Here is an 18,578-nt window from a genome sequence, read left to right as displayed (position 1 = left end):
TTTACATGGTATCAACTTCATCTGACTGGTTCTACATGTGTGTTCCATATCTGCATGCATTTGTCCCTTGCTGGTCCATAATCCATCCTAGTTTCAATAATCTTTACTGAGCTTGTTTCTTATTCCTTACAATTCATATGACACTCATATTGTAGATCACATGATTCTTAGGAAGGTGTTGACCATTAGAGGGTATATGGACTTTAACCAATTTTTGTAGAATGTGGTGGAAAATTTCAAGAAGCCAGTAGCTACTTTAATGCCTCTTAGCTTACTCGATTTCAGAAGCATGTTGTCGGTTGCTGGAAGGAGACGATAATGACAGCATAAAAGGCGCCGCTTTGTGACTCTTGGCAGTCGACGTATTATTTCATTGTTACGGTTTGAAAGAAAGGACATTTGTTTTTTATTCAGATGGAAGGAGATAAAGTTCTTAGCAATGTTGGACCAAAAGTCTTTTTCATTTTCTCGGTTTTGTAAGTGTGTTTTTGGAGTTGCGCCCTCTATACTAATGTTATAATTTACTATAGTCTATAATGACGCATCGTTGTTACCTTAGTGCTCCATTCATGACTCCACTTGATGAAGTATGGTAGTTTCATTGCATTGATTAATACTCTCACGTGTGCAGATATGAAATTTTCCAACTCATGGTTAATCTTTACACTGAGAGGTTTATCCAAATGCTCAGGCTACTCAGCGATAGGGCAAATGAGCTACCAAATATAGAAATTTTGAAGGTATCATAGATTAACTATTTGCTATTCTTTCTTAAAAATTGTTATACTAGCTGATTATATTATATTTATTTTATTAAATACTTCAAGAGATGGTGAAATTTAACTAGACACACTAGTTTTGTTTTATTTTACTGATAAAACAAAACATTCTGGTGACAAGAACTGGCCTATTATTTCATCTTTTAATGACTTATTTGCATAACATTGAAAGAGCATCCCATGGAAAAACATGAGGCGTGCCCTGCCCTTTAATCCAACATCAGAGATTTATTAAGTTTGTGACTTGGACAGTCCTCAGTGGCTATGATTCTATGAAAATGGTTCGAAATTTAAAGAAGTAATTATGCATGTGCTTTGTTCAATTCCATTGTGCTAATGTATGTCAAACAAGCATGAAAAAACTGAGCGAGTCAAATGGATTCTTACTCATTTTAAACATCCTATCAAACAAGAGTTAGTTTTTCCTTATTAATTTTCCTTGTATAGAAGGAACTTATCTTCTGGACACATCTCAAGTGCATTTTCTTAATGATCTTAAAGTTGTTTTTTCGGTTTGGCGCTTTTCTAATTCTGTCTCCAGTTTAGAGTTTTATGATGCAAGAAGGTTTGTGTCTTACTGTACTGAATTAGGTAACACGTTGGGTAGTCGAGTACCAAGAAAACTTGATTGGGCTTGGTGTTGATGAGTCTCTAGCTCAAGTTTGTTCTGAAAGTGGTGCAATGGATCCCTTTATGAACTCATATGTTGAACTTAATGCAAGCCACTTCGGGTAACTTATCAGTTATCACCATGATCTGTTTGTGCTGAAGTGTTTTAAGTTGGGAACAGTGCTCTACACTATTGTCCTTTTAATTCAGCATTTTTTTCTTATAGAAATGGTACACCAACATCCTAGAGGCTGATAAAGTACAACCGCCAAAGAAAACAGTGGACGGGAAACTTTACACACCTGCTGCGGTGGATCTATTCAGAATCCTCGGGGAACAAGTGCAAACTGTCCACGACAATAGCACAGACGTCATGCTGTATCGCATCGCTTTGGCTATTATTCAGGTAAGTGCAGTCTCATATTCCTAGGTTGTTGTGCAAAGGGACATTTTATGGTATCTACTCAATGTTTCACATGGCATAAGACAGTCTTTTATACTGGGTGAGGAATTTGTGATATTTCATGAAACTAAAGATATGATTCTACTTGCCTAAAAGGGGGGTTGGGGAGGGGGTGAACTATCGAGACCAGAAAATAGATAGATATATGTTTAACCAGATAAGAGTCAAGGATATCTCTTCAACAGCGGAAGCTTCTTGTTAATAGATGAATGGTTCTATCTCACAATCTATAAATTTAGAAGTAATAAAAGAAACAGAATTCATTTTAAGGAAGGCATTTGATGCTGAAATCATGGTTGGTTAACAACTAGGTTACATGGACACGCCATATTTTGAAAAAAATCTGTGTCGGATACGTATCCACGTGTCCGTGTCGGACACATATTGCATGTAATTTATCTCGAATTTTGATATTTTGCCGTGTCCGACAATTCTTATCCGTGTCCGATATGGTGTGTCAATGTAACCTAGGTTAACAAAGTCTTAAGCACGCTGATTAGGGAACAAAGTTCCAAGTACATGGTAGAAGGAGTAAGTATGAGACTGTGCACCTTCAATTCGTTTATACTGAAACTAGAATTGTTACAATTTTTTGCGTATATTAGTCCACTCACGTATCTAAAAGAAGCAATTCTTAGGTTGTTACATCGTTTGCTGATTGGTTCTAATATTTAATCTTCATTTTTTCACTATTTTGGTATCTTTACGGTTAAACATTGGTCTTGGAATCATCCCATATTGATGTTTGGCCTCTATTGAGTACCAGTTGCGATATAGGCTTGTTTGAATAGTTTTAATGTGTTGGGTTATTCCCACATTGGTTAGAAGTGAAGTGTTTAACTGTTCCTCTCCCTTTATATGCAGAGTATCCTTTCCAAAATAATTCAAGGGGATGGTTATATGAACTTCACCACTAAAAGTGGACTTACAAGATGAATTGAGGGCTGATTTTTGGTGGCGATGTTATTCCCCTTCTGGAGAACACTCCCACAAAAAATCAGCACAATCGAATAAGTTTAGTCATGTAAAAAGTTGTTTTGAAATTAAAACAATATGAGCTGTTGGATAAATCCATAACATTCTAAACAATTTTTGAAGAGGTTACAAATCTTCAAATGAGCTGATCTTTTGTGAGGATGATCTCTATTGTGTGGGTAACATCTCCACCAAAAATCAGCTTCTAAGTCATTAGTTTTAGTGGCGAAGTTTTTTTGGAGTCACATTAAGTTGAGTTCATATAACTGTCCTCATAATTCAATTACTTTTGAATTTAACTTGGTAATGAGCAAGGTTCACACTTGGGGTTTCAAGTTTTCTGGTCACCAGTGCCAACAAATCCGGTGACCGGCTGACACTTGGAGTTCTAGGAATTAATTCTCGTTCTTTTTCCCCTATTCCCGTTGTTCTTTGCTGATTTTGTGGTGTTTTTTTCTAAGGTAATCCTCTTTTCAAACCGGGTTTCCTTTTCATTACTAGACATATGGCCCTTTTGTCCCTTTTTAGTCTCTACTATTTTCTGTTCATATCCCATTGTGCCACCTGCTGTTGCGTTCTCAATGTCCTATCACATTACTTTTTATGTGTTGATGTTGTTTACTGTGTTACTACTCCAGTGACCAGTGACTTAGTCGCCAGATTCCGGCAAAAGATAAACTTATTAATCTAAACTGCGTTCTCCAGTGGCTAGGTCAGAGAAGTAGTAGGAAAGGTAGCAACTTTGTGTCAATATGTTGTTCTGGTCTGCTGAACTCAAACACATCCAGAAAGAAGGTGGTTACTTTTTGATGTGTTACTGCTTGTTGATGTCTCAATTGATATTGGTTAAAGCTTGTTGAATTCTTGGGAAGAGTTTATATCCATCATTAATAAGAACTTAAAAAGAAAGATGAATTGCTCTGCAGGTTGACTTCTGTTAGTGATCAGTTTGATATTGGCTTCCCTGATTTATGGATTTTCCTGGTCTGTTTTTCAACTTTGTCTCCTTGTTTGAAAGGAACCTAATGCTTGCTGTTGATACACCAAAAGAGATAAATTTGGTGTTGGACCAGCTGATCTTTTTGAAGTCTTAATGATTGGAAGTCAGTGAGGTTCTATGTTTGTCTAACGTTCACACGAGATGGGGTACTATGTTGACTTAATTGTGTGTCCCATGATCGTTTCGTATCGATGTGTTATGGTCTTGTGCCTAAATAGTGAATGCAGGGAGCATAAGTATTGGATATTTCCTGCAGTGTTAGTTTTTTAAGAAACTTCTTATAGTGGAGCAACAGTTCATGAAGTTCATGCTTGTAATTATTTCTTTTGCTGGTTGCGGATTATTTGAGGTAGTTTTGTGATTGTCGATGCATCCTATCTTTGGTGTTAGAATGGGGTTTTACTGCAGTACACCAGCGATATTGATTTCATGTGATTGTGTGCTCGTAACTGATTGATTATTCAGTAAGTTGTAGCTACTACCATGTCTCATATATTCTGATCAAGCCTCATCTCCACCACATTCTCTATGCACCATTTGTGGTTCTTCAAATTGAGGAACATTTTTATGTCGTCGCAAGTGATGCTATCGGCCTTGTTGTGTTTTCCCAAATCATGATACTAGTGGCTCATTTTGTGCCCAGGGCAAGCGTCTATGAGGTTATTTGTCGTTGTTGGGTCTTGGGGCTTTGTGGTTCGGGTTCGTTATCGGTTGTTGCTTGAAGCTTGGAGATCGTAGTTTTTTTTATCAGCGGATCGGAGATCATAGTCATGGTGTGTGAAGTCTTATAGTAAAAGAGAGTGTTGATACTTTTGGTTTGATTCTTTCCCTCGGGTCAACATTTGATTGATGGGATACATGTACGTTGAGCTTGCAGATTAGAATGAATGCATAACACTTGATTGATTGAGTGATTCACTTGTAAGCTCGCATTAGAATGAATGCAAAACACTTGATTAATCGAGTACATTCACTTGTAAGCTTGTATTAAATGAATGCATAACACTTGATTGATCGAGTGCATTCATTTGTAAGCTTGTATTAGAATGAATGCAAAATACTTGATTGATTGAGCGATTCACTTGTAAGCTTGCATTAAATGAATCGCGAAACAACATTTGATTGAATGAATACATCTACAAGTGAGCTTGTGTTAGAATGAATGCAAAATACTTGATTGATTGTGTGCATTCACTTGTAAGCTTGTAGTAGATTGAATCCAAAACACATGATTGATTGAGTGCAAACACTTGTAAGTTTGCATTAGAATGAATGCAAAACACATGCTTGATTGAATGAACGCATCTACAAGTGAGCCTGAATTAGAATGAATGCAAAACACTTGATTGATTGGGTGCATTCACTTGTAAGCTTGCATTAGAATAAATGCAGAACACTTGCTTGATTGAATGAACGCATTTACAAGTGAGCTTGCATTAGAATGAATGCATAACACTTGATTGATTGAGTCACTTGTAAGCTTGCATTAGAATGAACGCATTTATAAGTGAACTTGTGGTTAGAACAAATGCAAAACACTTGATCGGGTGGTTGAGTGCATTCACTTGTAAGTTTCAGTAGATTGAATGCAAAACACATGATCGATTGAGTGCATTCATTTGTTAGCTCAGAGAATGAATGCAAAACACATGCTTGATTGAATGAATGCATCTACAAGCGAGCTTGAATTAGAATGAATGCAAAACATTTAATCGATTGAGTGCATTCACTTGTAAACTTGATTATAATGAATGAAAAAAAACTTGCTTGATTGAATGAACGCGATCTACAAATGTTTGTATTAGAATGAATACATAACACTTTATTGATTGAGTCACTTGTAAGCTTGCATTAGAATGAACACATCTACAAGTGAGCTTGTGTTAGAATGAATGCAAAACACTTGATTGGTTGAGTACAACACTTGTAAGCTTCCAGTAGATTGAATGCAAAACACATGATTGATTGAGTGCATTCACTTGTAAGCTTGCATTAGAATGAATGCGAAACACTTGCTTGATTGACTGAACGCATCTACAAGTGAGCTTGCATTAGAATGAATGCAAAACACTTGATTGATTGAGTGCATTCACTTGTAAGTTTGCTTTAGAATGAAGGCAAAACACTTGTTTGATTGAATGAACGCATCTACAAAGGAGCTTGCATTAAAATGAATGCATAACACTTGATGGATTGAGTGCATTTACTTGTAAGCTTGCATTGGAATGATGCATTCACTTGTAAGCTTGCATTAGAATTAATGCAAAACACTTGATTGATTGAGTGCATTCACTTGTAAGCTTGCATTAGAATGAATGCAAAAACACTTTGACCGAAGAGAACTTCATCTAAATGAAGCCATTCATCGAATGAATAAAAAAACAATGCGATTGATTGAAGCATTCACTGGTAAGATGTTTAGAATGAATGCAAAACAAGCTGATTGATTAAGTGCATTCACTTAAGAGCTTTTTTAGAATGAATGCAAAACACTTGATTGATTGAATCATTCACTTGTTTTGCTTTGTATTCATTCTAATGCAAGCTCTCAAAATTTGATCATTCAATGAAGCGAGTGTTTTGCGATTCATTCTAATGCAAGCATTCATTCTAACGGATTAAATCAATCAATTGTTTTGTATTCATTCTAATGCAAACTTTTCGCTGAATCTCACTCAATCAATCTAGTGTTTTGCATTCATTCTAATGCAAAACTTCAAGTGAACGCACTCAATCAATCAAATTAAATCGTTGATTCATTCTAATGCTTTCATGCAAGTGAATGCGACTCAAATCGTTGTTTTGCATTCATTCTAATGCAAACTCACTTGAGATACGCTAATTCAATCAAGCGTTGTTTTGCATTCATTCTAATGCAAGCTTGAAAGTGAATGCACTCAATCAATCATGTGTTTTGCAGATTCAATTTACTACAAAACTTACAAGTGAATGCACTCAACCAATCAGGTGTTTTGCATTCGTTCTGACACAAACTCACTTGTAGATGCATTCATTCAATCAAGCAAGTGTTTTGCATCATTCTAATGCAAGCTTACAAGTGAATGCACTCAATCAATCAAGTGTTTTGCATTCATTCTAATGTGATCTTACTAGTGAATGCACTCAATCCATCAAGTGTTTTGCATTCATTCTAATGCAAGTTCACTTGTAGATGCGTTCACTCAATCAATCAAGTGTTTTGCATTCATTCTAATGCAAATTTACAAGTGAATGCACTCAATCAATAAAGTGTTTTGCATTCATTCTAACGCAGTTCTCACTTGTGATTGAAGTTCATCCACCAAGCAAATGTTTTGTATTCATTCTAATGCAAGCTTACAAGTGAATGTACTAATCAATCGTTTTTTTGATTAATTCTAATGCAAGCTTACATGTTGAATACACTTAATCAATCGTGTTTTGATTAATTCTATCAAAGCTTACAAGTGAATGCACTCAATTAATCAAGTGTTTTGCATTAATTCTAATGCAAACTTTACAAACGAGTGCATTCAATCAATCAAGTTGTTTTGCATTTTTCTAATGCAAGCTCATTTGTACATGCGTTCATTCAATCAAACTATTTCACCCCTTTCGAGCTATGATTGTGCGGATTAGATGCGGTCGGTCATTATTTGTCCCATTATCTTTGGTCAAGCTTTTCCATCAGGTGTGCTGCCTAGGTTCTCGAGCTACCTTTGGTCAAGAGCATTTGTTTGTGAAGTTGTTGAGGCCTTGCTTTTGCCTGGAGCATTTGTTGTTTGAGCATCCAAGGTCTACGTGCCTGGAGCTAATGTTGTTGGTTTTACCACATGCTTGTTCATGGATGTGCTTGTGCCTGGAGCTTGGCGATGAAGATATTATCTATCTATCATTTCTTTATTAGCTTAAAGGGAGTCTTATTGACATACTTTGTTGCAGTTAGCATTGTATTTGCAAGCTTGAAATATACAATCAATATATTTCGGCTTGAGGGGGAGGTTTGTTAGAATAGTTTTAATGTGTTGGGTTAGTCCCACATTGGTTAAGTGTTTAAGTGTTCCTCGCCCTTTATATGCAGAGTATCATTTCTAATCTTTATTAGTCCAATATAATTCAATTACTTTTGAATTTTACTGTACTGTTTGTAGAATTTTAACAACTTATATTTGTTGCAGGTAATGAATGATTTTCAAGCAGCTGAAAGACGCAGACCGATTTAACTAGCCTCCTCCGACATTGGTTTGGAGCCTTTATGCGCCTTGGTTAGTGGATCCTTGAATTTTTAGTGCTTTTAAACATTTTAATGCGCATTTATAGTTTGTCCATATATAATTGCAATGTGTATTTCAACAGATCAACAACAATCTCCTCACAATTATGATCTCAAGAATGGAGCTCAAAGCAGCAGCACTATGGAAGCTCTTCCAGAGAACTACTCTGAGCAGGTTTTCCTAAATTCCTTTCCCACCATTCACCCCAAGACGTTCTCATTTTAATATTTTATGGACTTTTATTTGTTGCCATTTTTTTAGTTAAAGTTGAATATTCTGTTTACGTGACTTTTATTTTTCAATTAAGAATATTGTTATGTAGGAAGTTAAACAAGGATATCTTGTTTTTCTTGGGTTTACAACTGTTTCGTCCAGATTCTATCCCTTCATTTTTTAAAGACCGAGGTAGTGAAGGAACTCTTTTATTTTGTGGAAATATGTCACCTTCTTTCTATGATAATTTATCTAAAACATTCTTGTCTTTGTTGAAGTGTACCATTCCAGCTCTCCTCCTTCACTTTTTAAGTCACACATGATCGTGAAGACTAGAGAATCCCCAAGTACAAAAAACCTTGCAAAGAATCTACTGATTTATATGCTTATATAGTGTGAGTAGTAATATAGCCTCCAACCAATGCCTGTAATGATCAAACATAATAGCCATGTTGAGATATAATCCACATCGGGATCTAAAAAGCCTAGTTAATCAATATATATAATCTCTTGGGCCACTTAAAACCAATTGGTTTTAAGTCGAGTGACCCAGATTTATATATTGATCACTAGGCTTTTAGACACCGATGTGGATTATAATCTCAACAAGCCATGCCCACGGACTTGTTCACATTGAGCAATATTTGTCGTTGATGGCCTCACAAAGGTCTAATTAACAATTGTGGTGCCCTTTGCTAGGATTTGTCCTCAATGCAAATGTGTATGGTGTCCGGGTCTTGGGTAGTCTACTACGGCAAAACTACTCTTTTGGATTGGTGTAATTTGAAAAAAAAAAATGAAAAGATTTCGGTCATTATGGTTTTCGGGCGGATTTCAAGACATGGGTATCCGGAATATGTGGTAACAAGAAATGGAGGATCATAGTTGATCAATCAGGGTTTGATTCACCTCCAAAATCGAGGATGGTTTATAGGAAGAAGTACGATAGATGATTTATGTTTATAAATATGAAAGTGGTCCTTTGGCATGAAAGTAACAATATATGATTGTTAATGGAGAAGAAGAAATTTTGGAGAGGAGAGAAAAAAAGATATGGCCTTAGTTGGTTTTGGCCTTGTATTACTTCTATATATATAAGAAAATAACAGGGTTTTACTCAATAGAAACTTCTATATATATATGTTGGAGTTCTGTGTGAGTCTTTAGAAATGTGATAGGCAAATTTTCTATATAAGAAGTGAGAGAGAAGGCTGAAACTAATTAAACCTTACTCTATTTTCTCTCTCTTTTCTCTCAAAACTTTCTTCTTCATTAGCAATAATATATTTTACTAAATATGTGTGAACCTGGGGGGCTTGTGGCCTATATTGCCCCTCGGGTGATGTCCCTTAGAACTCTAACAACATGTTTGTTGAGATTTTCTTTTATCAATAATTGATTCACATCTCACGCAACTTGGAATCATTAATAATGCATAGGATATTTGTTTAAACGTAGAATATTTGTCATTAGCACAACCTCCATATACTTTAGTTTGTAATGTTACATTTGTCTTGATCATAAGGGAGACCTATATTCTTTAAGCAGTACTGAAGTATAATATGATCTCTTTTAGCTACAAACAATTAAACAGGACAAGTCATCTTTTCCTATTACCTCGAGTATTTTCTAGCTGGATTTAGTTGCACTAAGCCTATAAAGTTGGTCACACCTCCCTTAACAGCGAGTATTCTGATATTGTCATGTCTACTCTGTTTTTCTTACTTCCTCCATTTTTTTATAAGTACTTGTAGGTCAGAGTCCATATCAACTATTTTTTTTTTTTTTTTCGTGTTAATTTTGAGGACACTTGCAAAGGATTTCTTGAGGTGGCAAAGGTCCATTAATTGTTCATTTTCTTTTTATCTTTGGCTAATGTCATTAAATAAGGGTCGCCGATAGGCACCCCTTATTTTACCAAAGGGCTGCCCACACCCTAAACAAAACCATATAGACCCCAAAACTAAACAGCATCACTTAAGATTTAAAAAAAATTCAAAAAGAAATTGGTTAATTTTGATTAGTTTTCTTTTGTCTCCCATTGAATTTAACTAATGAGCCTTTTCAAATGTTCATAAATTTCATAATTGTAATCATCTTCCGTTAAATTGAATCAATAGATATCTTCAAATGCTATATAAATTTTGTAAAACACTTTAGCTTTGATTTCAGATGTTGATAAAGTTAGGAAAAGGTCCTTGCTTTGATTTGTAAATATTGAGATTTGTTTGCTTTTGTGTCGGGGTACCTCCAAAGTTTGATAATTTTATGAGTTTAATAATCTTCCATTTAATTTAATTTCATAAAAGTTTCTTACTTTGATTTTGAAAATTATAAAAAAGTACTTCAAAGATTATTGTTTTGATTCCAAATGTGAATAAATCCTATAAAAGATAGTTGTTTTTATTCATAATTATAAGACTTGTTTGTTTTTGCATTTGGCATGGGTAGGCGCTTAAATAAATATTTTGACGTTTTTAACTTGTTAAGTATTACTTCAACTTCCATATTCCTATGGGATTTCCTCCCCTTCCCACCCAATTAATAATGCCATAACGTCTCAATGAATTAAAAGTGGACCTACAAAATGAATAAGATTTGATTTTTGGTGGATATGATCTCGTCACACCATGGAGATCATGCTTGGAAAAAGTTACTTCATATGAAAACCTTATCGAAAGAGTTGAGAAATTGTGGGTTCCTTGACACATGAACTACATAAAATAATAATAATAATAATAATAATAATAATAAATAATAATAATAATAATAATAATAATAATAAAGATGTTATGAATGTCTAAATGAGTTGATTTTACTGAGAATGATCCCCAGTTGAGGAGATCATTCCCACTGCTGTATCTAATAAATAATCTTTTAGGTCCACTTTTGGAAATTACGTAGAGTGTGTGTTTGCGTGTGTGTTGGTTGTTTGAGAGACTTGGGGAGAGCTCAAATTCATTGTGAGCTTTATTTCATGCCTGGCTGCTCAGTCTTCAAGTAGCTCATCGAGCGTGGGTTCAGATTGTTCTGAACTATAAGTTCATATTCAGTCACAGGTTCCTGAGTTTGGTTGCAATTGTTTTGTGTAGAAGCTTGAATTAAACACAAGCTAGAGATAATTTAGCATAAAAAGAGTAGAATTCAGACTTTTTAAAATACAAGTAGCTTGTGAGCTTCTCGAGTTTGAGCACGAGTTTTAAAACGTGCTCAGACTTAGCCGTTTTATTAAACGAGGGAGTTCGAGCCGAGCGTGAGTTGCTCACAAGCTACTCAGCTTGATGACCAGCCCGGTGGTGGAGGGTGGGGGTAATCGAAAATTTCCCTGTTAAATTTTGACTAGCCCCCTGGGAAACTGATTTATTTCTGTTGCTCTTCTTTATTTATTTTTTTATATTTTCCGGTGTAACCCCTCAAGTCCAATGTTTAGAGTGTGCTCACATGCTAGCACGTGCTTAGTTAAATGAACAATAATACCATTTAACTACCAAAAGGACAATAAAAGAAAATGAATGAAAAAAGGAGGTTCTCCTTCATCACAACTGTTAGAGAAACCCTTTCCCACTGGAGTGGTTCCCTCCTACTATTAGGGCAGCTATTCCTCTACAAAATCAAGGCAGTTTACCTATCATCTCTGTGCGTCTTCCAGGTGGAATTCATTACTTTCTCATTGCTTCTCCAAGCCATTCATTCAGCCATGCTAAAACTCGCAATTTCCTCAACCCCTATCAATGATTGGTAGGAGTTTCTGGTCAATAGCTGTTTCCACTTTTCCATCTCCTCTGATTAGGTAACATGATATGTACATAAATGCACAGCATCCAACAACACATTGATGCATAGTTTCATTTGTTTCGATGCTTAATGTACCTGTTGAGTCCTTATTTTGTAGACAGACAATTTGGTATTACATTGTATCCTTTTAGGATTTTTTCATGTTAAAGTAGCACCTCTTTTAGTTTGCATTCACATGAATATCACATAGCATTAAATTATTTTTCATATTATCTTAGACACTTTCCTGTTTCTAGTGCTCATATCGTAGTATTAGCATTTATATCATGGTGGCAGGAAGCTGTGCATCAAACTGTTAGTGTTATCTTTGAAGACCCTGGAGTGCAAGAGTTATTGGCTAAGCTTTACCAGAAAGGTACATTACTTCCGCTACCATTGTTTTTGTCAGTAATATTAAATTAAATAAAGAAGAAGCAAAAATCAATACAACCATAAGAGAAGGGGTTAACATGCATCTGCATGGTAACTAAGATGTCCTAGTTAGGTCAGAAATGAAAAGGTTTGAAGCTGGATACATTTTACTGATTCTTCTATATGTTTAAATACATGAGAAAATGTGCTCTACAAGCAACACTAAAAGGTAACAAATAGAATATATTAAGAAATATTTTGGAGGAATAATTGAGCTGGCTTTATGCTCCCCATGCAAATGGCAGTTATGGATGGGCGAAGTTTGGACAGAAGTCATGGCCGGGTCGGTCATCTTATCAACATAAGGACCAACTGTACACCATGACTCCTCAAAGTTATATGGTTGGAAGCCAAGGAGGTAGCACTAAGATTGTCACAGTAAAAAGTAAAAAAACGAAACTAATTGGTTGATGGAAGTCTTGAATAAGGTAATCCAAACAGTACATTGTTCTGACTAGCAAAAGGTAGAACAAGTGACCATGTCCGATTATTTAATAATGCAATAAGTGACTATTGGATTGCCAGCCCCACCTAACAATGAGAGGACGGCTTGTATGGTAGTCCTTGGCCTGGAGAACCCTTCAGATACCTGAGAACATGAATGTTATCCTCCCAGTGTGGCTTTAGTGCACGCTTGAACATGCTAATCAAACTCATAATCTCATCTCATCTTTCCAACCATTTTCCTGTACCGACCAACATCGCCAAATATTTTTCACAGTTCAGCATCAAGCTCCACAGTAGAGTCCATAGGAGTATCAACTAGTTTTGAACTAAGCAATAGTCTTTGAAAGCAAATCTATTACGTATTCCCTCTGTGATATGTAAGATGCATATACCAGTGAACGATTACACCACACATAGAATTAGCCAGAAGGTAAGTACTAAGATGAAAAAGACTCCATTTCAACCCAGAGAAGCGCAAAAGCAATTAACAGTCATAGTTACTTGTAACCTTTGGCAATTTTGATACCTCTTTCTCCTTTCTCGCCTTTTGATCCCTCACTGTTACCAAGACCACTCATTTTAAACCATCTCTAGGTTTCCTCCAATCAAAGACCAAAGGAGAGACCAATTTCAAACCAGGAGGGATTGATGTAAGGACACATTCGAGTATGATGTCATAAGCTGGATTGCATTTACTTTGTTGTACTATATATTCTCTATTTTGTTTTGTTCAGCAAGTTATTTTATTCAGATTGAAAAGTCTTGGCCTCTCAATCATCATCTGACTCAGACATTGAGAAACAATTCTAATTGGGGATTTTATTTTTCCGTTTATTGTACTATATCCTCTCTTTCTTAAATTTTCAGATTGGTTAGAGGCGTTGGTTTCAGAGTATCTTGTTGAAACTTTTGATGACTATTTTTCAGATGTAAAGATGTAAGTTTTTCTTAATTGTATATTTTCGTAACAGGACTTGATATGTGACCTTGATTCTTTTGTTTTTCTTTATTTCTCCTAGATATCATCAATCACATTTAGTGTTATGTCAGACATCTTTTATTTCCTGAAAAATTATAGTATTGTTAATAGAGAATAAAGTTTGGAGAGAAAAGAGAGAAAAAGAGGATACGGCCTTAGTTGGTTTCGGCATATATAAGAAAATATTCAAGTTTTACGTAATATAAACTCGGGTCGGGGGTTCTGCAGTCCTTAAATCCCCTTGGGAGATGTCCCCTTAGAACTCTAAAAACGTTAATTCATTATCCCCCGGAATAAATTGTATGTACTAGACATTTTGCAATACATTTCAGTAGAATACTAGGGACCTAAATATGGCTAATTTCAATTGCATTGTTGCTTCCACAAGTTTTGAGAAGTGAAGCCCCCCTCCTCTTGTTACAATATGTTTGCTGTAGCTTATATGTGTTTTAGAGGCTTCAGAGTGTTAGTTCGGGTGATCACATATGGGACCTCAATGCTTGCCCCCTTTACCCTTATAATCCATATATGTTCTAGTTTTCTTCTCAAATCTCCTATATCATGACAGGTTCTGAGATTAGAATTACTTCTGCACCTTTGGTCTGGAAAAAAACGAGTTTGTCCATTTGACTTCAACCTATTGACCATGACATTGAGCAGGAGTGAGAGGTGAATTCTGTAGAAAAGTTCCCAGTATTCAGAGCACCTATACATGTTAGCTATCAACTAGAGTTCATTATTTTCTTTTCAGGCTATCAACGTAAACCTATAAACCTATATTTTATTTATCAAGAAAGCTAGAAACTTATTAATAGAAGTATTGTAGTGTGTATCCAAAAAATTTGGAGTGTCATTTCATAATTTTGGACAGGTATTTGGTTCACCCCAAATCCTCTGGAGCCAACAGTCGTTGTTGGACCTGTGCTCCTAATAGGTTATCTTGTTACTAGGCCCACATGACAGCATGTTATTGTGCCCATTATCCGAAAGTAAGGCTGCATTTGGCATTGTTGAGATTGTAAAGTGCTCTTTCCTTTGAATTTATACATTACACAATTAAGTTCCATACATTATTGAGCTATAATGCGTAACTCCAAAAACCTATTTCCAAGAAGCTTGAATAATAAAAATTTAGAAAATTTCCTTTGGACATCAAGTCATACATCATTGGTATTAGGAACGGAGATATTGCATGCTCCGCAAGTTCCAAATCTTGGAAGAAAAGTACTTCAGTGTTTCAGCAATGTGTCTAAATTTCTTCAGAATAGGGTATAATAACATTGTCACCCTCTTGAGATTGTTTGAATATTTTACATTTTCAAATGAATAAGATTTAGACAGATTTCAAACCCTTACTTCAGGTGTAATATTCAAATCTCAAATCTGTTCATCTAAAGAGAAAAAAGAGGAATCTGAGGAAATTACTTTCAAACATCCTATTAAACATAATGAACACATGAGAAACCCTTCTTCTAATGTTGTCGACCTGTTGGAGTTATTATTTTTCATTATTATTATTATTATTTTGAAGAAATTAAAAGGGTTAAGGCTACCCTAACCTGTATTAATGAACTCGTTTATAAACACAACATAATGCGTCCTCCCACTATACATTGTAAGCATTCACTTAGTGGAGGGGTGAAAAACATAACACAATCATCAACAAAACAAGACTTAGCTAACAGGTCAGGTGCCCTGTTAGTTTCTCTGAATACATGGTGAATATTACAAGAAAGTAAGAGAATTTTCCTTCTAATAGATTCACAGATGTTGAGCAGTACCAGGGGTGGGGAACCATTTGTTATCCCAAGACTGCCAACATAGAATCTGAACATATCTCCACCCTACCACATCCAATTTTTAATCAACCATCCAGTCCCACTTCAATAGCTCTCAGTTCTTGAAGGAGGACAGACTTGTTACTATTACTACTTACATAGGCAAGAATGACAGCTCCTCATGGTCCCTAATCATGCCACCATATCCTGAGCTAGGAGTTACAGAGCCATCTGTATTGAGTTTGACAGTGCTTTTAATGGGCTTGACCCACTTACATGCAGGCCTATGTTGTTGAGAAGCACTCTACTGCTCACAGAATCTGGCACTTGGAGTACTCGCTCAAGTCCAGCATAATCTTCTTCTGAAGCAGAGTAGCTGCCATAACCTTGGCCTCTTTCAATCCATAATGCATACTCAGTAGCACACACCTAACACCTTCATACTGTCAATATCAATGGATTTACCTGTGCTTCTTGAGAAAATTGACTATCACTCGTGATTAGAGTTCAACACTATTTTACCATAGCCTAGTTTTGCCTTGATACCAGCCCACACCTTTTTGGTATAGGAACAAAGAATAAGCGCTTTGAGTTTTCTTTGGCTTGACCACGAAAACAACAAGATGAATGATTCAGTAATTTATTCTTGACCATCCTGTCTTGTGTAAGAAGGCTACCCGAGAAAAGCTGCCAGCACACAAAAGAATGTCTGTGAACTACTAGTTTGCCCCAAACTAGTCACACTTCTACAATGCGACATGCTGTGTGTTTTACTTAGAGTTATATTTTGTCTGGATTGTGGGACACTTTTGTTAGAGCTGAATTATATACTCACTGCTTTAACTTTTTGCCTCAAGGTACATCGAAGAAAGATCATTTAGGAGGTTTGTTGAGGCTTGCCTGGAGGAAACAGTGGTCCTTTATGTTGATCATCTCCTTACTCAGGTACGAACTAGAGGAGATACCTTTCTGTCGTACATGTGAATTCTCTGTATCATCTTCCTTTCTTTATGTTGTTTTTGTGTGTAGAGGAACTACATAAAGGAAGAAACGATAGAGCGGATGAGGCTAGATGAAGAGGTTCTCATGGACTTTTTTAGGGAGTATATTAATGTTTCTGTAAGTAATAATCCGATACTTCTAATATCTTCTCAGCTTGAAGCATATCACAATCCCCTCATTCTAACCCCCCTCTCCTAGAATACAGTTATGGGTTTTGTTAACGCCTTAACGGTATTGATTGCAACTTTTCAGAACATTTTGGCATGCTTTTCTACATCTTATGCAACTTTTGCTGTCTTTTTATGAATCTTGTGCAGAAAGTGGAAAAACAGGGTGCAAATTTTGAGGATTTAAGAGAGCTTGCATCAGCTCAGAGCCTGGACACATTTACACTCATCTATACAAATATTCTTGAACACCAGCCTGACTGCCCTGTGAGTAACACTGTCAGATTGTCAACTTGATTTGCCTTTCTTCTGTAATCTCAGTATGCCATGCAGTATGCACTAGCATCTCAAAGTGTATAGTACCATGGTTTTTAAATCAAAATGATACAAATACAGGGTTGGCCAATGATATTAATTCAGTAATTTGGATATTGCCTGCATGGTAGAAGTATATGGTGCTGTCCCATTAGGCCCAAAATACACTTGTACCTTGACTTTTTGGTCATGTATCCGTCTCTGCTTTATACCTTGCAGCATGAGGTCGTTGAGAAGCTTGTGGGACTCTTGAGGGCATACCAAGAAAGGATGCCAAGGAGGTAAGCATTACTAGCCGCGGAGTAGAGTAGATTGAAGTTGCCACAGTAAAAACTTAAATGAGAATGCTTATTGTTAAAACACGAAGCAGCCTTCAAAATTCTCCAGATATTACATGGTGTTGCTTGCCTTGGACCATATTGTCTTTTTTATTTTTGTCACATTGACTATTGAATCCAATCAGACTTAAGTTCACTGTAATCTAAAAGTGTTTTGACCATAACAGTAAAGAATTATTAACTCTATGTCCTGCCACAATGCTTGGGGTACTTTTTTCATACTTTTTACATTAGGAACTTGAGTGACTTCTTTTTGAAGTTTGTGCTGAATATTTTGATCCCCTTGCGAGCAGGTTGTACAAGAGTGCAAGGAAATTTATGAGAACTCCCTTGTAGATGGTAACCCTCCGAAGGCTGGTTTTGTCTTCCCAAAGGTGAAATGCCTCTCACATTCTAAAGGATCCCTATGGAGGAAGCTAACTTAGTTTTGTTGCACCGAACAATCTGCATGCTCTTCTTTCTCATCATGATCTTGAAGGGAATTACTAACTCTCATAATGATCTTGCACCGAACATATTTTGGTTTTGTTTTTCGTTTCGCTTTGATTTTTTTTTTTTTCTTTCAATTTTAGGTATATTACATTGTTATTGGATAGATTTGATGTCCATTATTCTTGTCTGTATCTGTACTATCCTACGAGGAATGAGTGCTAACTTGCAATAGTAACCACGACTTCCACCCCAAAATCGCCCCTCTTGGGCGTTAATATCATTTTCATTGCTATCTTTCAGAACTTTTATATATCCCAACATTTTAGAACTATGGAAGCAAACAGCAAGTACCCACTTTCCATAGAAATATACAGGAAGAGATATGTAGTGATGCCTTGTGTATTTTGTTTTCAATTATTAGAGGAACACGCGAACGTGCAGTGCAGACCCACTACTGTTTTATAGGTAGTCTCGCTTTATAGGATACTGCGAGTGGCTTGATATCATGTTCGTTTTAGTACCAGAGTGGGAACTAGCGGAAGATCTCAGCTTCTAAACGCCGTGGACAAAGATGATAGCGAATATTGTCGTACGAGCGTATAAGCCATTTTGTTCAATAGCG

At 36.1% G+C, this 18,578-nt stretch overlaps 1 long non-coding RNA gene and 1 pseudogene across 2 annotated transcripts; both read left to right on the top strand.

Annotated features, from left to right (window-relative positions):
- Window positions 1–355: 355 nt before the first annotated feature.
- On the top strand, window positions 356–1,491 carry LOC147513921 (uncharacterized). Its single transcript, XR_015215751.1, has 3 exons — window positions 356–476; window positions 632–740; window positions 1,371–1,491. It is a non-coding gene; the product is annotated as an uncharacterized LOC147513921 (long non-coding RNA).
- A 6,654-nt stretch (window positions 1,492–8,145) lies between these two features.
- On the top strand, window positions 8,146–18,042 carry LOC147513920 (exocyst complex component SEC6-like; annotated as a pseudogene). The gene is made up of 9 exons (XR_015216120.1): window positions 8,146–8,256; window positions 10,089–10,130; window positions 12,364–12,442; window positions 13,813–13,882; window positions 16,560–16,647; window positions 16,732–16,821; window positions 17,022–17,138; window positions 17,406–17,467; window positions 17,818–18,042. The product of XR_015216120.1 is annotated as an exocyst complex component SEC6-like (transcript).
- The last annotated feature ends 536 nt before the right edge of the window (window positions 18,043–18,578 follow it).

Source organism: Coptis chinensis, chromosome 3 (assembly GCF_015680905.1).
Source record: "Coptis chinensis isolate HL-2020 chromosome 3, ASM1568090v1, whole genome shotgun sequence".
Taxonomy (NCBI): Eukaryota; Viridiplantae; Streptophyta; class Magnoliopsida; order Ranunculales; family Ranunculaceae; genus Coptis; species Coptis chinensis.
Note: the sequence above shows the minus strand (reverse complement) of the source record. Positions and strands in the feature narration are given on the sequence as shown.